This window comes from Pinus tabuliformis, chromosome 7, assembly GCF_031772625.1.
Source record: "Pinus tabuliformis cultivar Carrire ecotype Pingquan chromosome 7, CPIR1, whole genome shotgun sequence".
NCBI lineage: Eukaryota > Viridiplantae > Streptophyta > Pinopsida > Pinales > Pinaceae > Pinus > Pinus tabuliformis.
The window spans coordinates 1,672,401,407-1,672,427,114 of record NC_142293.1 but is presented as its reverse complement, the minus strand read 5'-3'; positions in this window follow the sequence as shown (position 1 = coordinate 1,672,427,114).

Here is a 25,708-nt window from a genome sequence, read left to right as displayed (position 1 = left end):
AAGGAGTATCGCGAGTGGAACTTGGAAATCTGCTAGAGAATTTTAAAACTGATATCATGGGGACATTAACTACACAGCTTGATATTGTGCAGGCTAAACAAAAGCAAGCAGAGGCGGAACAGAATCTGGCAATTTTCTGCCCTCGGTGCAGAAAGAAACATAGCCAGAAAGAATGTCCGCTCGATACAGTTCAAATATGTGCTATTTGCACCAAGGACCATCCGACTGAAAGCTGTCCCTCGCTTCCTGGTTTGAAGGCGGTGTACAAAGAAGCAGAAGAGGAACCAGAATCAGCATATTTTATTAACCAGCGTCGTCAATGGCAGCCTAGGCAATCTGGTATGTTTCAAGATCCCTCCTCTTCTTTTCAATCTCCGCAATTTAATGCTCAGCAACAGAATATGTGGCAAAATCAGTCTCAGCACCCGTTTTCAAATTGGTCGCCTCAAATGTTTCCTACTCCGAACCCTTGGATGAACCAAGCTGGTTGGCCAAACTTTCCTTATCCTCCGCCATATTGGCCAAATAATTCATATCCTCCGCAGTGGACCCCTTCCACTTCGCAAAGTTCACCCTGGCAGAGCAACTGGCCAAGATCGACATATCAAACACCAGGATCAATTCCGCTCCCTCAACCAACTCTGCCAGCCTTGCAACAAAATCCCCAGCCCAACCTAAGACCGCAGCTCCCAGCCCAACCCAACCCTAACCCAAATAATCGACCAGTTCAATCTCTTCAAATTATAGAATCTTCCGAGATTGAATCTGCTCTGCAGGAGTGCAATGATCTTCAGTTGAGATCTGGGCGAATAATAGAAACTGAGGGACATAGAACCGCTCATATTGAAAATCAGTTACCGATAGAACAGCCGTCACAACAAGAAGATGTAAGTAAAGACCAGGTTCATCAGCAAGTAATCACATCTTCTCCACCTTTCCCAGAACGACTGGCCATTCCGAGACAAATGCAATATCCGGATTTTGATATTCTGGGAGAACTCCAAAACTTGTATATAAGAATTCCATTCCTTCAGGCTATACGGGATATTCCCATATATGCAAAAACCATAAAAGACCTGTGTAGCAGAAAATCAAAAAGAAATATAACCCCTAACCCTAGAGTCCAGGTAGTCGGCACCTTATCTGACCTCTTATCAGGGAAAGAAACACCAATCAAATATGAGGATCCTGGAAACCCAATTGTCACTGTTCAAGTCCGTGGGCAGACCCTGACTAACGTTTTAGTAGATCTAGGGGCTGCAATTAATATCCTGACAACATCAACCTGCCAGAAGCTTGGAATCACATCGGTAGAACCTACTTCCACTTTACTAGAGCTAGCTGACCGATCAGTAATAAGACCAGAAGGCACCTTGTATGATGTCATGGTTTCAGTGGACTCTTGGGAATACCCGACCGATTTTCTGGTGATTAATCCAAAAACCCGACTAGATGGACATCCGCTAATTCTAGGTAGACCATGGCTCGCAACTGCTGACGCCTACATTGGATGCCGGCAGGGAAACATGACCATAACCAGAGGGCCGGATATCAAAAATTTAATCTTGTACTCGCCAGCCCAGCCAAGCATCACACCTCATATATCACTGACCAATCTGCGCCCTGCCTCATATATTACTGATAATATTATACCACCATTAACAGTCCAGGAAGTGCGAGATTTTAAAGATCAAACGGAAGATGATGCCATCAATAAATTCATTAATCAAACAGAATCCACATCGTATACACAATGCTTTATGATAAAAGCGGCATTTGATAACGAATTAGAGGAAGATCCTCTAAAAGATGACCATGACCCAAATATACCTGTAACCTCTGTTGCTAACAGCAAAGTAATACAAATTGAACCGGGCAAAACTTTAAATATTAACGCTAATCTGACACCAGAGCAAGAGACCAAACTCATCCAGCTCCTACGAAAGTATCAGGAGGCATTTTCTTGGGACTATCCCGATATGAAAGGGATTGATCCCCAGCTATGTACACATCGTATCTATATCGAGAAAGATGCAAGACCTGTTCGCCAACCACAGAGAAGACTCAATCCCCATTTAAAAGATGTTGTAAAAGATGAGATGCAGAAATTATTAGACGTTAATTTTATTTATCCTATTTCTGACAGCAAATGGGTCTCCCCACTTGTGGTAGTACCTAAAAAGAACGGGAAATGGAGGATCTGTGTCGATTACAGAGAATTAAACAAAGCTACACAAAAAGATCACTTCCCTCTCCCTTTCATAGACCAGGTATTGGACACCTTAGCAGGCAAGAAATTTTTTTCTTTCTTGGATGGCTTCAGCGGATATAACCAGATTCAGATTGCCCCTGAGGACCAGGACAAGACTACCTTTACTTGCCCCTGGGGAACGTTCGCCTACCAAGTCTTACCCTTTGGATTATGTAATGCTCCGGCCACATTCCAACGGGCTTTTCTTAGCATCTTCGCAGATTTAATTAATGATGGATTGGAAGTCTATATGGATGATTTCACACCATACGGAGACGACTTTGATCCAGCCCTGGACACTCTCGAAAACGTTCTAGAGCGCTGCATCGCTACCAGGCTTTGCTTGAGTCACGAAAAATGTTACATGATGATAACAGAAGGACTCATTCTGGGACATTACATCTCAGCAACTGGCATTCAGGTAGACCCGGCTAAAATTCAAATACTCATGCTTATCCCAACCCCCACTAATCAAACAGAGGTACGCAGTTTTCTTGGTTTTTCTGGGTATTATAGACGATTTATACAACATTACTCACATATTGCCGCACCTCTACATGCATTAACTGGAAATGTTGATTTCTTATGGACAGAAAAATGTGATCGAGCCTTCACAGAATTAAAGAAGTTGCTATCTACAGCTCCAGTTCTCAGAGGACCTAATTGGAACTTACCATTCCAAATTTCAACCGACGCCTCAGACACAGCAATCGGTGCAGTTTTGGGCCAAGAAGAAGAGAAAAGACCATACGCTATCTATTACATCAGCAAAAATTTGGCTCCGGCTGAATTAAATTACACTGTCACCGAAAAAGAATTTTTAGCTGTGATACATGCTATTAATAAGTTTAGACACTATATTACAGGCTATCCCATTATTTTGTATACAGACCATTCTGCTATTAGGTATTTAGCAAACAAGCCTGTTACAAATGGAAGAATAACCAGGTGGTTGATCTTGTTGCAGGAATTCGACATTACAATCAGAGACCGACCAGGGAAGGAGAACCCTGTAGCTGATTTTCTTTCACGAATACCAAAATCAGTTGAAACAGCAGCAGTTGAGGACCAATTCCCAGATGAACACTTATTTGCTGTCGCTGTTCAGACTCCCTGGTACGCCGATGTGGCTAATTATCTCGCAGTAGGTAAGCTTCCAAAACATTTAACTCCCAATGAACGGAAACATATCGTCCAGAAAAGCAATCGATTTTCGTGGGTTGGGGGCTATCTGTTTCACACAGGCGCAGATATGGAAATCAGAAGATGTATTCGAGAAGACGAAATCTTTGATATCTTGAAAGCCTGCCATGACGGGCCATGTGGAGGACATTTCGCTGAACGCAGAACAGCACACAAAGTATTACAAATGGGATATTACTGGCCTACAATTTTCAAAGATGCTAAAAAATTTGTCCAAGCCTGTGATAGTTGTCAGCGTGTAGGACGACCTGGCCCAGCAGACGAAATGCCTTTGCGGCCTCAATTAGTGATCGAACCTTTCGAACGCTGGGCTCTGGACTTTGTCGGACCCATCAACCCCCCATCAAACCGAAAAACCTACATTTTGGTGGCAACTGAATATGTTACCAAATGGGTTGAGGCGGAGGCATTACCCAGAGCTACAGAGGAGTCGGTAATACAGTTCTTGTTCCATTTGTTTGTACGTTATGGTCTTCCAAGGGAAGTGGTTACAGATGGAGGACCACAATTTGTGGGACATAAATTAGCAGCAACACTCAATAACCATCACATCCACCACAAAATTACTACCCCATACCATCCGCGGGCAAATGGGCAAGTCGAGAACAGTAATAAGATAATAGAGTCAATTTTGACAAAAACTGTTGCCTCACGCCGCCGCGATTGGGCCGCCCGACTACCGGAGGCACTGTGGGCTTATCGAACCACATGGAGAAGTACCACCGGCTATTCACCATATCACTTAGTGTTTGGAAAGCAACCCATTTTTCCTATAGAATTTGAGATTCAAACCCTGTGAACTGCCCAAGAAGTCGGATTGGATTTAAGTGAAGCACAGAAAAATCGATTACAGAAAATTAATGAGTTGGACGAAACAAGGCTCGCTGCATTACAGAATACAGCACTCATCCAGCAACAGCGAGCCAAGTGGCATGATGCGCTCATCAAAAACAAGATATTTTACGAAGGAGACTGGGCTCTGTTATATGATTCTAGATTTCAGGATTTCCTGGGGAAGCTTCAGACTCAATGGTTGGGACAATACGAGATTCAAAAAGTCCATGACAATGGGACCCTTACTTTGATTACAATCGATGGATCTGGATATACATTTAAGGTAAACGGCCACCGAGTTCGTCTGTATCGCAAACCGCTCACTCGGGAATCATTTTGCCAGCAGCTACGCCAAGATACTAACATCAAGATGATGGGAGAGGAAGCAAAAACTTCCTCCCCTATAGATTGGTAAGCAGTTCATTCTTTATTACCACATTTTGTATATAAGATTGTAAATTTTGTATATATGTTTCGAGTGCGTGTTTCCGCTGTTCCTTTTCAAAAGGAACAACACTTGTGTGTTTTGCTGTTCCTTTTCAAAAGGAACAGCACTCTTGAATTTTTGCTGTTCCTTTTCAAAAGGAACAACACTTTTTGCTGTTCCTTTTCAAAAGGAACAACACTTGTGTGTTTTGCTGTTCCTTTTCAAAAGGAACAGCACTTGTGTGTTTTGCTGTTCCTTTTCAAAAGGAACAACACTTGTGTGTTTTGTTGTTCCTTTTCAAAAGGAACAGCACTTGCGTGTTTTGCTGTTCCTTTTCAAAAGGAACAACACTCTTGAATTTTTTTGCTGTTCCTTTTCAAAAGGAACAGCACTTTTTGTTGTTCCTTTTCAAAAGGAATAGCACTAGTGTGTTTTGTTCCTTTTCAAAAGGAACAGCACCTGCATGTTTTGATGTTCCTTTTCAAAAGGAACATCACCCTTGAGTTTTTGCTGTTCCTTTTTCAAAAGGAACGGCACCCTTGAGTTTTTGCTGTTCCTTTTTAAAAGGAATAGCACTTTTGAATTTTTGCTGTTCCTTTTCAAAAGGAACAACACTTTTGAATTTTTTTATTCCTTTTTAGAAAGAGCAACATTTGTGTGTTTTTTTCAGTTTTTTTTTTAGCAAGCAGCATTTGAGTGCTTTTGTTATCTTAGGACATTGCATCAAAAGAACCCTCCCACCCTCCCTTGTAAGAAAGAAATAGTATGCCCTCGTCCTTTCTATAAGAAGAAAGCGTTGTCCATCCTTTTCCTGAGGCCATAAGTAGCAGCTATATATGCAACAAATATAAAAGGCATGATATATCGAGATCGGCACATCATAAATCGCTATCTATAACAGCCCTAGTATTGATGCAACAAAGGAAGGATCCATACACTCATCATTTTTTCAGCCATAAGTCTCACCTCCTCTGCCCTGTTGGAAAACTTCATCATGTTACGTTCCTACAATTTTCTTTATTATTACTTGGAAATAAGAATAGAAAATTTATATCTTCCTATTGGGATAACAAGACTTCTTCCGCCATTCCCACTCTTAAGGAGGGCTGAACCACCCTTATGTGTAACTATACAAGAGCAAAAGTCCATCTCAAAAGAAAAAAAAAAAGCAAAAGCAGAACCAAAAGAAATTATTTGTCAAATGCAGGATAGGGGGTTTCATTAAAGAACCAGCCTACTATGATCATAAGATTGGAAGCGAAGTGGCATTCCCATCATGGCCACCACACCAGGGATATGGTCCAACAGGTTCATTATATAAACAAACCTTGGAATAGGAGGTCTCATCACGAGCCAGCCTGCCCACGTTTCACGCCTCTCTGGTGAATGGCGTCATGGTTATCTGGTTACCAAGCCAGCATGATGGCCTGCATGTTGACAAGAATTGCTCTTCAAAACTACACAAAGGACTATGGTTCCGGGGTGAAATAAACAACTCTGCCACGGTTATAAACACCGGTCGGCAGCAGAGCTCTGTTAATGGTATCAGAGTCAAAACATATACACCAATTTGGATCTTATTAAATATTTCTTTCTATCCTCGTAATAATTATATCTTACACCTTAATGGATACGTCACATGAACATTTATCATTACCAATTATGGCAAAGGTATTGACTATGACTATCTCAGACTTTCCATGAGTGCTAGACGTCCTATCCTTATGTTCTGCATCACATCACGAAGGCTTATGTTAAACGCGATCTATCTGTCGCATCGATCTTGGTATTTCTTTGTCTAATCTGAAACATGGCAAAACTTTATAAGCTGTTCCATTATGACTCGGTGATGGGATGACCACCTTCTTCTATTTGACGGCTGAGGCAACCTATCATTTCGCGCGGGGGGGAGGTGACTTCATTACTTCGCCGGCCACGTGTTAACACATCATTCGGAAATGATATGGTACGAAGGTATGATATGCGTTAACGGCATGACAATGCTATTTTTTGCAAAAGTTGTTATTTATGATCAATTATTCATGCATGCTCTGTGTCTTTTCTTTTTTTGCCGCAATTACGTTCTTTGCATTGCTGTTCCATCTAGACCCTGAAATAGAACCATGGGGGGAAAGTCTATCAGAAGCGAGCCGAGCGAGCTCATAGTCTCCGAAGCCGCTCGGAAGATCTTAGAAAAGGCAGGGTGGTTAACTTATTTTGGTCGCCTGCGCAAATCAAACGAAATAGTGGCCATGGAATTCCTGCAGAATTTGCAGGAAGAACACTCAGTGGTAGATGGGAAGCAGATAGCAGTCACGAAGGAAATAATCGCGGAGGTAACCGGATTACCAGACTCAGGTCCAATATGGACGACAAAGAAAGAAAGACTGCAAAGGATCGTAGAAATCTTCCAAGATGAAGGGAAGAAGCTGACAGTGAAGGGAAAAGGAGTGCTGCCGGCAACAGTGGGAGAACCTTGGAGCGAACTGGCAAAGGTAGTACAGAGCTACATCACCTGCGAAGGACGAAAATATGTGGTAAGGCCGCGTCACCTTAAGCTCTTAGCTGTGTTAAAAGGAAAATGTGCTGTGAATCTCCCTGCATTGTTAAATTCATTGCTGCATGATGCCTCTCGGAGCCTGAAAAAGGCACACCATGAAGACGCAGTGGTTAGCCACCACGGGTTAATCCGCCTGATAGCGACATACAGTCTCGCTCAGCAGCAGAGTAGCTGGCGGGAACTTATTACAACAATTGGAGGGGAAGCAGCATCACCATCCCCAAAGGCGAAGCACCCCGCTAGCACCTCTGAAACACCTAAAAAACCCAGAGAATCGCCAAAACCTAACCAACCCTCGGGCACAACCGAGCAAACGAAGAAACGCATAGAGCTGGGGAAACAAAAATGTACCCCTAAAGCAACTAGACATACAGAAAAACATAAGGAATTGCCCGAAGAAAGACGTGATACCTTAAAGCGAAGGTATTCCTCTGGCACGCCAGAACAGTTTGAAAAATGCAGACAGGTGGAGGTGGAAGAATAGGTGGCCAGCGCACCCAAACAGCCCGAGAGGCCTAGAAAGTCAGCTCGGTTGGCAAAGATAAGAGGTAGGCTGGAAAAAATCCAGCCAAACATTGACCAGCCGATTGAAATAATAGAGGACCCTTCAGCGCCAGAACAAATACCTGGGGAAAACGTGGGACAAACAGAGAACGAAGTAGAAGCTGAAGAAGGAAATAAGAATGAGGACTCTACGGCCGAGACCAGCTATCCAAAGGCAGCTACTGAGTAGCCAATTCAGGAGAAGGAGATGGAACAATTGGGGGGTAGCTATCCGCAAACCCCTGGGGAGGAAGAAGAGCTGGCCACCATCTTGGCCAGCCTTAGAGGTTATCCTTCACCCTCCAGTCCGGCAGAGCCTTCCGAAGAACCCTCTGAGGAAGAAACGTGTGAAGAATTGCATGATGGAATGGCAGGGGAAGAAAACCCCCCTGTCGTTGACAAAGAAAATGTGAATACCAATCAGGAACAAGCCGTTCCCAAAACTCCAGAAGGAAATCCACCTACTGATGGCGTGGAGGATGAAAATGTTTGTCGGGAACAGGACGTTCCCCGAATGACAGAAGAAACCCTCGATGAAAGCGGAGCAGAACTGAGGGCCGCCCATGTGCCCACAGCCGAGGCGAGAGAAATTACGAAGTTGAGAAGAAAACAGCAGAAATTGCTAAATATTATAGGCGAGCTTCGGCAAAAAATTCGAAGTCTGAAAGCCAGTTTGAGAATAAGGAGGACTGTAAGAAGAAAAAGAAGGACAAATACAGCTGGGTCCTGTCAGAGGAGAAGGCAGAGCACCTATAGGCATCTAGTAGGTCGATACTCTGCCAGCAAACCTGCCGCTGTTCCAATTAATACTGAGGTTCCATCTGGAATAGAGCACCAGAATGTCGTTCCTATTGACATAGAGGAGCAGGCTGATATTCCAAATAGCCCATTAAAACCAACTGTCGTTCCAATTAAAATTGAGCCACAAGACGACATCCCATTTACAGAGGGACCACCGTACCCCTTTATACATGTCAAGAAGGAAGGGGAAAATAGAGCAGTTCACACTGAGACACCACCTTCAGGGAAAATTAAGCGACGAAATGTGAAGGTCCAGGCGAAATTTCCTGCCTCCAAGGAATCATGGGAAAGGGATCAAAAAACCAAGGCCTTGCGCCGCGAGATAAGACAGGCCCAACAAGAGGCTGAACAGCTACGGGAACAAATGATCCCTCGAGAGAAATATGAGGAGCTACAACAGGAAGTTGAGCAGAGGATTCCTCGAGAAAAATACGAAGAATTGCAGCAGAGGGCTGAGCAGTTAGAGGAACAAAGGATCCCTCTGGAAAAACATGAAGAACTGCAACAGCAGCTGAGAAACATGAGTCAATCGGAGAGTCAGGCTTTTGAAGGATGGCAGAAGGAACAGGAAAAGGTTGCTAAGGTAACACGTCGACTAGATGCTGTTATTAAACAATTGGACACTGTATGTTCATTGTATGATGATGTTTTGACTTGCAGGGCCCCCGCAAAGAATTATGCTTTATTCCTCCTTGAAAGATACTTAAGATTGAAAATAAAAGCTGTCAGGGCAGGTGCCCCCATTCAGATTAATACTGTTAATGATTTCATTGATTGTTGCAAACATTATGGGGTTAAGGTCCAACGATTATTATGCGAATTTTATTTGCACAATATGGTGCTTGAGCAAGAAACTGACCTAAACCCTGGTCCCTTTGTGGGGGATATACAGCTGCAAGCCTTTGTTTCATTCGGGGTCAATCAGTTAAAGTGGCTCAGGGCTTACAATGCCTTTCAGAGGCAGGAGCACAGCCTAGATCTATGGGTCAGGGCTGAGCCTCAAGATCCAGTTCGCCTGTGGCAATCACACAAAAGCCTTATGAGAAACCCTGGCGTTATAAAACTACTAGGACCCATGCATGAGGAGTTGATCCGAAATAGCTTAGAATACTTCCTGGTTATTAAAGATTCCGCCTTGGAGGCTGCCAAATTCCGTTATCGGATTTCCACCCCAAGCGTCCAGCTCAGGGAGCCCTTCAATTATGAGAACTTTGAGCTGGCTGCTGAACGATTTCCCTTTTATGGCCAGTGCATTCTGCAAGCTGGACCATCATGGTTAGGATATCGGTTCCGTAGCCCAATTATCTGGCACCCTGCACCGGGGTACCAGGTCTTGTATAATATGCCTGCAGATCAGTTGCATTACTTCTTTGATAATCTGATTGCCTATCATGGTTGCAGATCCCCTCATGAAGTACCCTCTCCAGCCTATTCTCTTACTGCTCTCCATGTTAATTATAACGTTTTCATGAGGCCATGAAACAGAGTAAGTCGGGGGGTGTGTAGAGCATTGGGAAGGTATGTTTTAATAAATAATTTAGTGATGTTTTAAGCAATAGTTGTAATCTTTTCTTTATTATAAAGTAGGGTAAACGCAATAAGAACGAGTCCAAAATGATCCAATCACTAATAGTTGTCTTCTCTACGCAGGGAAAGGTAAAAGCAGGAAAGCGCAACGCAAAACGAGAATTTGATGAGAAGATAACGGCTGTCCCTCCAATTCTAAATTAGGTTCAGACCAGGTCGAGTAAATCAAGGAAGATCAGTCCGGAACGAGATGAAGGACTGCCAGTTCAGAAATATAGGCCAAGTAAAGGAAGGCGTTAACAGTTTAACGGATCACTCAGGATCTTCGATCCTGAGGGATCGCTATGTTCAATCGTTTTGTCGTCTGGAGAACTCCGCCGTTAATTGTATAAAAGGGGGGCAACATTGGAAATGAAGAGGATTTATTTTCTGTATCTTTAACTTTCTGTTCACGGATTTTACTGTCAGTTGAACTCAGACTATTGAGTCTATCTGAAACTTAGTTTTGTACTCTCATTGATGAGTTAATATAATATCTTTGGTGTTAATTTCTCCCTGCGTCTGAAGTAGTTTACGACAGTGCGCCATTGGAAGCTTCGGGCCCGGCTCCAACGGACACTGGCTGATTGTACCATTACAATTCTGCTTTGTGTGGTTTGTTTCTTATAATCTGTTATGATTGCATGTCGTCTCATACTTATTCATCTGTAGTTTTCCTGTTATAAATCTCTGTAACAAGTTCGTATCATACTTTCAGGATTCTTCGCATACTGTTGATCTGAGTTGTTTGCATCAATTACAGAATTCATAAGTAGAATATTTCAGCTACAGGTGATTGGAGTAATGGATTATTGGTGATTATCGCAGATCGTGTATATATGATTGACGTTTCCTGTCTTTAATGATTTGTTGTTCCATTTGATATGTATATGATTGACGTTTCCTGTCTTTAATGATTTGCTGTTCCATTTGATTAAGCTGCAAACTTGTATAAACGATTGCTTTCCTTTTTGTATGTAAGTGTGTGCCAAGGATTGGGAGTGTTGACCTCGCGAGACTTAGTTTCTGTACTGCCGTTCCATTTACTACCGTTCCTTTTATTGCTGTTCCATTTCTGAAGTTGCTGTTCCATTCTGTTTTCTTGCTGTTCCTTTCGCTTGCATTTATTGAAGTGGCATGAGAGGAGGGTCAAGGCTGTTGTGAGATATAGCAGACGCTATAATGCTCCCAGATCATGATCCATACTCCTTCATCAGTTTCTAGGGGGATAGGTTACTAATTCCATACCCTCGACCGACGAAGTTGTTGCGTGTGTGATTTCTTTATGCAAAAGTAATTTAGCATTAGCATCCGTTTACTCTTGTATTCTTTAGATATATACTACGAATCATTATCCTGACAAATAGCCTCAAATTGAGATATCCTTTGCAATAACAAAACGCTCCCGGATTGACTTGTAATGTGAGATAACTAGAGGTGAAAAAGACCCTTGTTACAGCTCCACAGAGGTATAAAACTTCTTTTTTATAACTGATGCTTGTACTCTTCTTTCTCATGTCACTTAATGAATGAAGGCCTCCCCATTGATCGAGCAGTGCTCAGAGACGTAGTCCAAGTCGGACGAACTCCCCTATCAAGTCTTGTTGTCTTCTATCATGCTTTATGTGTTTCTCCTCTTCTCTCATGTGCACATTAAGTTTTCTATGTTAAGCTACAATTTATGCATGTAATTATTTAACACATCTATAAGCAAAATATTTTTGGATAAAGTGGTATCAGAGCAGGTATTTCTAGATGTGAATTGCATGTTTGTATGCTAACAAGAAATAGGCTTCGAAGAGGTGAAGGGAAACTAAATTCTTTCGATCTCGAAGCGAGGCGTGCACATTGAAGGAGAAACATGGCAGAAGAAGAGGCTCGTCCTGAAGAGGAGCGCAATTTCCACAAAACCTTTTATTCAATGGCAGAGAATATCAGTCAGTTGCTTTCAAGGCTAGAGAAAGCAGAAGCGATAAAACCAGAAAAGAGAAAACTAGAAGAACAAGGTTCAATGCATGGAAATTGTGGAGAAGAACCCCCTCCTTCTCCTTCCATGAGTGAAATTTCTTCCTCCTCTCATCACCATCATCATAGAAATTAAAGGGATGCATCTAAGAAACATCTCTTTAAATTAGATGTCAAATTTGATCTTCCCATGTTTAACAGTGAAAGTAATGCATAAAATATTAATAACTAGATTAGGCAAATTGAAATCTATTGCAGGATTCAACAAATCGATGAGGACGAGGCAAAGATTCAGCTGGCCTCTCTTCAGCTGAGTAGCACCGCTCTCGTTTGGTAGGAGAGAAAATTGCGAAGTAGTAAGAGCGTGGGCAATCTTCTTTTCTCATGGCCTAACTTCATTTCTGCATTAAAGGAACAATTTTCTCCCTTGGGTTATAAACAAAAAGCCTTGATGGATTGGCAATACTTAAGGCAAGGCATAGGTCAGGATGTTCAAAGCTTTACAGAGGAATTTAGAAAAGAGGCACTTAATTTGGACATTGCACTTGACTCACCTAAAGTACTAACTAAGTATATTGGATCATTACATAGTTACCTTAGACATTCATTATTATTGTTTGAGCCAACCACTATTGACTCCGCCAGTGTGAAGGCAATGCATCTTGAGAACAGGGGCAAAAATGAAAGAGATGATCATTTCGAGAAACCACCTTTCAAACCTCCAAATGGCAAGCCCAAAGTGAAAGGAAAAGGAAAGAAGAAGAGGACGATATCAACCAAGAAAGATGAAGGAGAAAGACGTTATTGCAATCACTGCAAAAAGGAAGGTCATGACAATGATCATTGTTGGAAACAATACCCAGAAAAGAGATCAAAGAAGTATGGAGGAAAAGGCAAGCAAAAGATAGTGGCAAGTGTGCAGCAAGACCTTGGATCCGATTTGGGAGATGGAGCATTGATCATAGCAACAAGAACAAAAGGTACCCTTACACCTCATGTTAATTCTGAATCACATGAAGGCACTAGTTCAATAGATGAGTCTCTTCCTAATGAACGAAAGAGAATTGAGCTATTTCATATTAGAGTTATCATAAATATTACAAAAGTAGAAACTCTATTTGATACCAGATCCCAAGAAAAATTAATTTCAGAGTCCTCGGTAAAGAAGCTAGGGTTGGAAACCAAACCACATCCAAAACCTTACCCACTTGAATGGATACATGATAAAGAAAAATTGAATGTAACTAAACAGTGTAAGGTTAAATTTGTGATCACTTTTAAGTTAGTGGATGAGGTAAAACTTCATGTAATACCATTGGATATCTGTGGCATGGTGTTAGGGAGTCCATATATGATAGAAAAGAAATCTTCTTCTGTCATGAAAACAAATACCAAATTACAAAAGATGGGGTAGAATATATTGTAAGGGCTCATCAAACTAAAATCAATGCCAGCCTTGTAAGTGCAGGACAAATGAAGAGGTTGGTGAATTCCAGTAAGGGTTGCATGCTTATGATTGTAAGGGGAAAAGATGCAAAATTATCCGATGCTTTCTAGGGTTGTGATCATGTGCATAAAAATGAATTACGTGAATTAATTTCTAACTATGATGAGATGTTTCAAGAACCAAAGGGATTACCTCCAAAGAGGGAAATCCAACATGAGATCCATTTGTAGCGTGACACTGCTTTACCTAATATTGGCGTGTACAGGATGTCGACCATTAAGATGGAGGAGATCAGAAAGCAGGTGCAGGAACTATTGAACCAAGGGGTCATCAGATCGATCACTTCTCCATGCGGCTCACCAATTGTTTTAGTGCCAAAGAAAGATGGCACATGGAGGATGTGCATGGATTATCGAGCACTAAACAAAATCACAATGAAAATTCGTTACCCTCTTCCCCACATTAATGACTTATTAGATCAGTTAAAGAATGCTATATATTTCACCAAATTGGATTTGTGTAGCGGTTATCACCAGGGCCGAATTGCAGAGCGGGATGTGTGGAAAACCACCTTCAAGACCAAACAGGGGTTATTTAAATGGATGGTGATGCCATTTGGACTTTGCAATGCTCCATCCAATTTCATGAGGGTCATGAATGGTATCTTTAGGCCTTTCATTGATGAATTTGTTCTTGTCTATCTAGATGATATTCCTATCTTTAGTAAAAGTTGGAATGAACATGTATATCATGTGAAGAAAGTGATTGAAAAATGAAAAACTCCATGTAAAATTGTCAAAGTGTGAGTTTGGGGAAACCTCTTTGGTTTACCTAAGTCATATTGTTGGTCATGGTCAACTAAAAATTGATCCTTCTAAAGTTGAAGCAATTGTAAATTGGCCTAAACCTACTAGTGTAACTGAGGTTCGCAACTTTTTGGGTGCAGTACAGTATTGGATGAGATTTATTGCCAATTTATTTATTATTGCAGCACCTTCACACGCATTGACAACTATAAAGCAAGTATTTCAATGGGGAGGAAAGCAGCATAAGTCCTTCGAAACATTGAAAGAAAAGATCAGCATCGCACCAGTCTTGGCCTTACCAGATCTCCAACAACCATTCAAGATCGAGACAGATACCAGAGGATATGCCATGGGAGTTGTACTAATGTAGTAAAAGAAGGCGATATGTTACCATTCAAATAGGTTCTCTCAGGCTGTGATAAACTACCCCACTTATGACAAGGAATTATATGCCTTGGTCCAAAGTGTGAAAATGTGGAAACATTACCTGATCAGCGAGGAGACCATCATCCATACGGATCATCAACCCTTGTAGTATCTTCAGTCACAGACCAAGTTGCAGCAATCTCGTCATTTCAAGTGGATGGGTTTTCTGCAGCAGTTTCATCTGGTAAGAACGTATAAGAAGAGCACTAGCAACAAAGTGTTCGATATGCTATCTTTCCCTCCTATTTCTGCTTCTGTTATTTTGCATAAGGCTTCGTTATCATTTGAAAGTTATGCCGAACAGTATGCTAACGATGATGACTTTAAGGAGATTTATGCAAAACTAACCCATGGTTCACAGGTGGAAAACTATCACTTGCAGGGGAAATTGTTGTATCACCTTGGAAAATTATACATACCCACAAGAGAAAGGGTACATGTAATCTGGGAGGCCCACACCTTCCTTGTGTCTGGTCATTTTGGTATTGAAAAAACTTTGTGTCATGTACAAAGATTTTTTTTTTGGCCTCATATGAAGAACATTGTGACTCGCTATGTAAAGGGATGTGTGATGTGTTCTAATTCAAAGCCCTCTAATAGAAAACTTGGGCTCTAAACACCACTCCCTATTCCGAGTCGTCCATGGGAAAGTGTGTCAATGGATTTTGTAGGAGGTTTTCCTTTGTCTAGAAAAGGTCATGACTATTTGTATGTCGTCATTGACCATTTTAGTAAGACGTGTATTTTAATGCCTTGTAAAAGGCATATCACTGTAGAGCAGACTGCTTATCTTTTCTTTTAGCATGTTTAGGTCCATTTTGGGTTGCCCACATCGATTGTGTCAGATCAGGACTCTCGCTTTCTCAGAGAGTTATGGACCAGCTTGTGGAAGATGATGGGCACCAAGTTGAAAAGAAACACGACATTCCATCCATAGACTGACAGACAGACAGAGGTTGTCAACCGCACGATGGTACACTTGTTGCGAGGCTATTGTGGGAAACATCCTAAGCTGTGGGATGAGCATCTTCCATATGTGCAACATTCATACAACTGAGCAATGCACTCATCTATGCATCGTTCACCATTTGAGACATGTTTTGGCTACCCGCCAAAAGACCTTTTTGATATGGTCTTTGGAAGGGAAGATGACTACAGTGGACGTGATGACAGGGACAAAGCACAATAGTTCATTCAGCGGATCCATTTGATTCACCAAGCAGTACAAAAGCAGTTGGAGAAAAGTCAAGACCGGTACAAGGCTCAACATGACAAACACCGAGTCGACCATCAATTTCAGGTGGGTGATAGAGTGTGGTTCCATATCAACAAGGACAGGATGAAGGGAGAAGGGAAGAAGTTGCGACCAATCTGGTATGGTCCATTCACCATTTTGGAGAAGATTGGAAACAATGCCTTCCATCTCAATTTTCTGATATATATGCAAATATACTCCGTAGTGAATGTGGAGAACTTAAAGCTGTATGAGCCACCATTGATTATGAACATCGAGGAGGTTGGCATAGTTCCTATAGTTGATGAATTTGCACCAGAGTATCTCGATGAGTTACCCAAAGACATCATCCTTGACAGAAGAACCAAGACTTCATGATGGGGAGATGTAGAATACCTTCAAGTTGGTTTCAAGGGGATGCACCCTAGCAAGGAAAAATCATTGGAAAAAGAAAGAGTGAGGGAACAATTCCCTCACTTGCCAATTAACTAATAAAGCTTTTGGCAGTCCAAGAGCTCCTCAATGGGGAGGATCAATCTAGGTGGATCTCCAAACACAGTGACATGGAAAAATCTCAAAATTCACAGTGGTGGAAAGGTGATGAACTTGACATCAGATTGAAGTGCTCGTCGCCCTGATTCCAATGGTGTGAACAACACCCCAATCTGAGTTTGGATGAAGAAGATAGAGGTAGTCAAAGTTGGGTTGAATTTTTTATGACTGGACAGGATTACTGAAGGCACAATTTGGAATTTTTCCAGTGGATGGAATCCAGCCAAACCAGGCTAGATTCTGGGCAAAATTGTTGCCTTGTTAAAAATACTCCTTCAGTCAAAATCTGAATTTTCAAAAATGCACAGTTGGTTTTGATTAAACAAAAAAAGTTATTAAAAAAAAGGGGTGGCAAGCCACCAAAATTACCACCCCAACCCCTACCACATGACATATATTATATTAATGGAGGGGCATGCCACTACCCCCAGCCCCTCCCACAAAACTAACAACAAATAAGTAGGGTGGACAGCCATGACCCTGCCACCCCACAACCCACATAACGGAACTACCATATCAATTACATAGAGTTTGGGTGGGCCGACCGTTGGGGCACAGACCCAACCCATTCAAAAACGAACATGAAACATACACTAAGGTGGCCTGGCCCTTGGGGCATGAACCCAACCTCAACTGCCCTCTAATAAAAGACATGTGGTTAATTTATATGGTAAAAGAGGAGGGGCGAGATTTGATCCCTCGACCCCTCCTCAACAACTCTCTAAATTTACCACTGCACCACAATTGATTGTTGTGTAGTTTGCCCACCATTTATTATGTAAGCGTAGTTTATTAGTGTGCCCAAGGAGATGAGGCAGTGCACACAGTACGAGGCAGAATTTTGCAGGAGGGCTAAATTTTCACTTTGTCAGAATTTGACAAATTTTATATGGTTTCAACACTTCTCGATGCCATGAACGCAATGGCACTATCTCTTTCTCCATCAGAGTTCTGCATTTTTTGGCCATTTTTCAGTATGGAGGTATAAAACTCCTTTTTGTAAATTATGCTTGTACTCTTCTTTCTCATGCCACTTAATGAATGAAGGCCTCCCCATTGATCGAGCAAGGCCCAGAGACGTAGTCCAATTCGGACGAACTCCGTTATCAAGTCTTATTGTCTTATTTCATGCTTTATGTGTTTCTCCTCTTCTCTCATGTGCACATTAAGTTTTCTATGTTAAGCTACAATTTATGCATGTAATTCTTTAACACATCTATAGGAAAAAAAAATTGGATCATACTTACCTATAGTTTAACGAGCCTAGGGTAGTCCATGCTCACCGGATTTCAATATTAGAGAGTTTGAAATACTTGGAAAATAAGACTCCAAGGGGGCTCCTTTTCCGTAACTAGTTCATTGGGCCCAGAAAAAGGAATAAACATGTACCCAATAGACATTCCTCTCATGGGTTACTAAGCATGAGGAGGAACATAGTGAGCTCATTGTATCAATAGGAAATCAGGAAGAGATAGTGGAAGGAATTACTCCTTGTCCCACCATTTCTAACTCTTTGTTGTTCACAATTTCTTCCACAAATTCCTCCTTAGATTGGGGTTTTTGATATAGCTTGAGTATGTTCCCATTCACAAACAAGGTAACATTCCCATCATCAATGGTTTTAACTTGAACAGATCCATTATCAAAAACTTTCTCAATTTCATAAGGGCCTAACCAATGTGTGTTGAATTTCCCTTTAAAGTTCTAAAATGTTGAATCATACAACAAAGCCCAGTCTCCCTCTTTGAACTTCTTCTTTTTAATGTCTCTATCATGTCATTTAGCCCATTTTTGTTCGATCAAGTAAGTATGATGAAAAGCATCCTACCAAATCTCATCCAACTGATTGAGCTGCAAGAGTCACTGTTGCTGAGCTTCATCAAGGTCTATACCCAAATTTGTTGCCATTTTGAAAGTTGAAATTCAACGGGAAATAAAACTTTCTTTCCATTCACCAATTCACATGGAGAGAAGCCAATGGTATTTCTCATGTGATCCTATAAGCCCACAATGCTTTAGGAAGTTGTTCAGAACAATCCTTCTTATGTAATTGCACTGTCTTGGTAAGGATTGTATCCAACACCTTATTTGTTGATTCCACCTCCCCATTGGCCTATGGATGGTAAGGGGTGGACTTTCGATGAGTAATCTAATATTTCTTCACAATTCCTTGCATACGATTTGACACAAACTAAGTACCCTGATCAGTAACTATCTCCCTAGGTACCCCAAATCTTACAAAAAAATCAGAGAAAAGAAAATCTACCACTTCTTTCTCTGTTGCTCTAAGTAGTGCTCTTGCCTCCACCCACTTCGTAACATAATAAGTTCAAACTAAAATATACTTCTTACCTTTGACATAGGATTGATGGGACCTAAAAAATCAAGAGCCCACCTCTCAAAAGGTTCTATGAGAACCTATGGCTACAAAGGCATATCATCTGATTGTACAGGTCACCCCATTGTGTGGCAGCTATCACACTTTCGGACATACTCTTTTTCATATTTAAAAAGGCATTGCTAATAGTAACCTGAGTGAAGGATCTTATAGGATATCCGCTTCTCTGCAAAGTGTCCTCCACAATGTTCATTGTGACATACTCTCAAGGTGTCATATATCTCATCTTCCCTGACACACCTATGAATAATCAAATCAGGTCCAGTGAAAAAGAGACATCCACTAATCCAAGAGTAATCAACAGTTTTCCTAATAATTTTCTTTCCCTGATTTGATGAAATGTAAGGGGGAAACTTTCTTGTAGCAAGGTAGTTGGCCATGTCTGTTAACCAAGGTGTTTTGAAAGAAATAACAAACAAATTTTCATTAGGAAAGCTATTATTCATAGGAACATTCTCACCTGCATGGTTGAGCCTAGATAAGAAATCAGCTACCTAATTTTCTTTTCCTGGTCTATCCAATACTGTGATGTCAAATTCCTGTAGCAACAAAATCCACCTAGTAATCCTACCATTAGTGACTAGTTTGTTCATGAGATATCGAATGGCAGAATGATTAGTGTGTACAAAAACTTCATAGCCCATGATGTAATGTCTAAACTTATTAATAGCATAAATTACATCAAGGAATTCTTTTTCAGTTACCATGTAATTCAGTTCTACAGGAGTTAAATTTTTACTAACATAATAAATAGCATGGGTTACAAGATCCTAATTTTGACCCAATACTTCTCCTATGGCTGAATCAAAGGCATCAGTGGAAATATGAAAGGGTGATAATCTGGGCCTCTCACGAAAGGCACTAAAGAAAGATTTTCCTTCAGTGTATCAAATGCAGATTGACAGTCATGATTCCAATGAAATTCAAATTCTTTAGTCAATAATTTGAACAATGGAGAGGATACCTTTGTAAAATTTTCAACAAACCTTCTGTAGTAGCCCACATGTCCAAGGAAACTTCGAACTCCCTTTTGACTAGTTGGTGGGGGCAACTTTATAATCAGTTCAACCTTTGCCGGATGAACTTTAATTCCTACAATAGAAACATGATGACCCAAAACAATACCTTTAGTCATAGTCATAAAACATTTTTCATTACTTAATGAAAGATTAGTTTCTCTAAATCTCTACAAAACATTTTCAAGATTATGTCAAGCCTCTTCAAAATTGTCACCCATTAATGTAAAATCATCTATATAGACCTCTACGCAATCGTGCAAAAGGTCAGAGAAAATACCAAGGACCACCCACAGGAATGTGGCTGGTGTGTTACATAGACCAAATGGTGATACCCTATATGCATACGTACCCCAGGGACATGTGAATGTCATCTTCTCCTAGTGCTCTCGAGCTATCCTAATTTGATTTTATTCGTTGAACCCATCTAGGAAGGAAAAATACTTTTTCCCTGCTAAAGTTTCCAACAGTTGCTCTATAAAAGGCAAGGGAAAGTGATCTTTTAATGTAGCTTTGTTTAGTTCCCTATAATCTACACACACTCTCCATTTACCATTGTTTTTGGAGATAATAACCAGTGGATATACCCACTGGATATCTGAGATAGGATAAATGAACCCTACATTTAACAATATTTGTAATTCATATTTCACAATTTCCCTTAAAGTGGGGTCAATCCACCTTTGTGACTGTCTCGCAGGCCTAACATTTTCTTCTATATAGATATGATGAATGTATGTGTTTGGGTGAATGCCTCTCATATCTGTATATTCCCAAGAAAATGTGTTTGAAAAGTTTTTCAATGCTTGAATTAACTGTTTTTCTTGTTCATGGGTTAAGGCATAATTAATGTTTAAACATTTTTTAGGAAAAATTTCAACTACCTTACTCCCCTATTCAGTCAACGGATATGTAGTAAATTCAGATAAGAGGGATAAATTTAGTTTGGCTACTGTACTATGTTCGTGAAAATCCTTTAGATAGTAATGATATCCAAATTATGACTAGACTACCCTTCTAATTGCTGTGGAAAATCAGGATTAGAAATACAACAATTTATCAAATTTTATTCTGAATTTTCTTTAAGGCTCATAGCTTGGGCTATTGTGAAACCTGGTCATGTACAGTCTGAACCATGCTCCTCTTATTCAACCCAATGTGTATTTTTTGATCTCAAGAGGGGTTGAGCACGGGGATACAAATTAATGTGCTTTTTTTTAGCTCCATGAGTGATGGTCATGTTTCCAGACCTACACCCTATGTAGGCATATGTTGTGGCTAACCATGGCCTCCCAAAGATCAAAGGATGCCCTCCCAAGTTGGTTTTGGGTTGAAGAACATAAAAGTATGTAGGGTACTCCCAAGAATCGAATGAGATGACAATGTCTTTACCTTAGACTTGTCTGCTAGTTCTAACATGGTGGGAGTAGGTAATAAGTCAAAGGATCCTATATGAGATAAAGTATCCATAATCATCACATTAATGGCTACACCTAAATCAATTAAAGTGTTCTTTATGGGATTTCCATTGATAAAGGTGGTAACCACAAGGATTCCGGGGTCTGCATATTTTTCAGTAAAAAATCCGATAGATGTTAATTGCAAGATTCCCACCTACTTGAATTGTACAGAGTTATCTCTTTTGTCTTCCTAGTTTCTTGGTACATAGCATCCTCACTGTTTTGGAATAAATTGGGATATCCTTAATTTCTTGCAGCAACGAGATGTTAAAGCACACGTTTGTTAATTTAGACAGAAGATCAAACTCGGGCTATTTTAATTTCATTTCCAACCTCTATGGAAAAGGAGGTTGTACCTTATGGGATGATGAAGGTTCTTGTGGCCTTGAAGTAGGTTGTTCTGCTGGTTCAGGTGTGGCTTCAACCTCAGGCCTTTCCAAAGTATCTTTCTCTACAATCTCTTCAATCCTTCCAGTCTGATTCACCACTTTTCCCAATCTAAGTTTAATTTCCTACAATGACACAGGAAATTCCTGTAACATAGGAACATAAATTTCTTGCAATGGCTGTGGTGAAATAAAGTAGGTAGGAAAAGTGGGATAAGTGACCAATCCAATGTTGTGAGTAGATTGAATTATTTTATTGTTTGGGTTAGACACTGGCTGAGCAGGAGGCTGTGTGGGAGGAGGTTGATTTGGAGGGGCAGGAAATTGAAGTTGTTGTTGTTGAGGTTGAATCATTTGATCTGGTTGAATGCGATTGAGATAAACCTGTAGAACGTGGTTTCCATGGTCTTTGAGGTGACATTGCATAAAGTACATTGACAACTCCCTGATTTGATAGATATGTTTCTTTTATCTCAGGAACTGAAGGACATTGATCAGTGGAATGCTCAGCTTCACAGATTCGGCATACTTTTATACTATCTGCGGAACATTCCCTCAAGGCATGCTTCTTCCTACATTTCGAGTAGAGCATGGCCAGGGTTTTCTCCAGTTCCTCCTATTTCTCTTATTTCTTCTTAGGCTGAAAAAGGTCTAATTGTGAAGATAAAGTGCTAAGAATATCAATTTTAAAATTTTCAAATAGATTACCCATTTCATCTCTCGTTACTCCAGCGTCAGCAACTGACTTGACAAGCCTGGAAGAAGTATCTCTTTTTCATCCTCCAACTTCAGAATTTCCTCTTGAATATTGTCGACACAACTCACACACATCATCATAACTTGACTTTGATATGTCACGTCCTCCCATTAAGTTAAAAATATTCATAGATTCCAGTCTGATTACCTTGAGAAAAATTCTTCTCTTGGTGTCCTTGCTTAGTTGATTCATCTTGGATCTTTGCAAATTGTACTGAAATATTTCCACCAAATCCTCGAGACTCTCCCCTTCCTTCTGAGTCATGTCAAATATTTCTTCCCTGAGGTCCCTAGTTTTGTAATAATCTTGATATTTCTTCAAGAATACCTTTTTCATGTCATCCCAGGTTGTGATGGAGTTTGAATCCAACCCCAAAAACCACCCGAGAGTTGCATCCTTCAATGTTGTAGGAAACAACTTCAGCTTCTGAGCAGTGGAAGAATAGTCATAGATCCTGCATAATACGTTGAATTCGAACAAAAAGGCATCAAGATCTTCACTGGAGACTCCACGAAAGTTAGGCAAGGCTGAGGGAGGAATATTTTTCATCTGAGTTTCTCCACCAGTCTCCCTGATAGGGAATTCAAATGTGACCAGTTCCTCTTCCTTCTCATCATAGCCTCCATCTATATTACCAGTTCCTTCTTCATGAGCCATATTGGACCAAAAAGGAGTAGGACCTTTGTAAACTACAAATTCTGTAGAATCAATGGTTTGAAATTTTGGTTCTTGAATAGGATTAATGAGGAATTCCTTTTTAGGCTGACCATTGAGCAGAGATGTTGTCTTCCTTGTGAGGGGAGTTTCTAAATGGGCAGTAATAGAAGATTTTCTTGTAGAATATTCTACTGTGGAAGTAGGAATATGCTCTGGGCTCCTTTCAAGACCACAAACCTCGTGTCCATACTCTTCTTCCATTGTTGCCTTGTTTCTTGTAGAATCCTTTTTTCTTTCTAGTTTATTAGTAAATGAAGTGGTGGTCACACCACCACAAAAGACATTTGCAAATATTGCACCCTATCATCTATTATGTAAACAAATTCAAAGAAAACTACTTACCAAGCAATCAAGACACAGGTTTGACAAATTTATAACCTTTGTAGGTGCATAGGCTTTGCCCTTCGTCTTACCACTTCAGCTTCCCTAGTCCTAAAAATTTGAAACAATACACATAATACTAAAAAACTTTCAGTACTATCCCTTAGCACCTCCCCGACAATGGTGCCAAAATATTGAGTCAAATTATAGACTTATAATTTGCCAATAGAAATCATCAACCCAAGGCAGTTACGCTTGTGAGATGTTGTGCAAAATATATGCAAGCTTAATACCTCAAGTGCTTACTAATCAAACCAGTCAATTATACACAGAACTAATGCCTCTTTTCTGCATCAACATTTGGCAGCAAAAGGCTATGGAGTGGATTTAAACATCCCTCTACAGCTCTTAGTATTGCTGATGTTGATTAGAAAAGATAAGAAATCAAACTTACAACAATAAAGGAATCAATTTAACAATGTAAATCAAATCTTTGATTAAATGGAATCAACACATTAACACAAAAAATTAATCATTCAATCAATAGAACATTGCTGCTGAAATGTCAGAAAGAGTACATTACCTATGTAAACAAATTATTACTACATAAAAGAATTTAAAATGCACACACACTACAACTAAGGGAGTTGTGAGAAAAGGGGCCCTTCCTCACTCACAACCCCTTCAAAATTATAAGGGCTTTCTCAATAGAGTAGACAGAACATAAAGTATCATATTAATCTTAAGATATTACAGTCGAGTACAATATGATATGTGCTATCAGCAAACCCATCCCGATCCCTTACAATATAAAACATAATCGAATTTATACAAGTTCGAAAGCCCGTATTTGGCTCGAATGAGGAACACTACTAATCTGAGCTACTACTTATCAATACTGGTAGAGTCTATCAAAATTAGCTCTACTCAGTTTAATCCATGACTGAAAGCATGGATTAGACAAAAATTTTTACATAATTGGAGTTTCACCTCATGCAACCAACAAGAATAGGTCTGTAAATCTGGGTAGTTTCGATGGTGGATTTGAAATAGCTAAGAGAATAGCATCCATGTATGATAAATTCCCCACAAAACCCATGTTTCCATTTGATTTGGAAGTGAGTGGAAAGTAGCTAACTACCGATTTTGTTGTAGGAAATTTGGGTGGTTGCAGGAAATCTGCGTGTGTAGGAATTTTAGAGCGTCTGTAGGAAATATGACCACATAATCTATCTATAGAAAATTGCGGGATTGTTTTGAACAAAAGCAAATCTGCATAATATTTCTAGATTAGTTGGCATGATAATTCAATAAGAAAACAAATAGCTTAAGGAATACTTAAGATTAAGGTAAAATGACACTTTTGGTGTTAATTTTCATACCTCAAGCATATAGCTCCCTTTTGGCCAAAACCTAGATGATATAATCGAAATAAGCACAATTAGGGGTCAAGGAGAGTTCAAAATGGGAGAGGTAAAGACTTAGGAACGTTGTCAAAATTACGCAAAACTTCGTCTCAACAATCCCATTAAAAGACATTGTTCATGTACTAAAGTACATCTACACCAAAAAATTTTCATATTGAAATTCTTCTGAGAGAAAATATAGAACTTGGTTTCTATGTAGTCTTCAATAGCTCTGATACCATGTAGAATTAGCTCAAAATTTGCAGCTTCTATTGTATTCAGACATAAAATACTAAACATAAATTTATTCTATTGAATCTACACAAAAGAAAACATACAATAGAAACACATGCAATAACATGCAATCATTCAAACACAATGAACACAATACTTTTCCTCGAGAACCCAACTCGAAAAAGAACCTCCTCCATATTGTACTAAATCACATGATAATATGCATATATTACAATGACTACTTTAATCCTTAAATCTCAACCTACATTGCAATATTGATCTCCTGCTCTCTGACCTGCTTTGACCAACTCTTAGCCAACATGGGCCTCAACCTTCCTCCTATTTCCTTGCATAATCCTTCAGGAAATTATCTCCTAAAATATAGGACAATTCTTTAT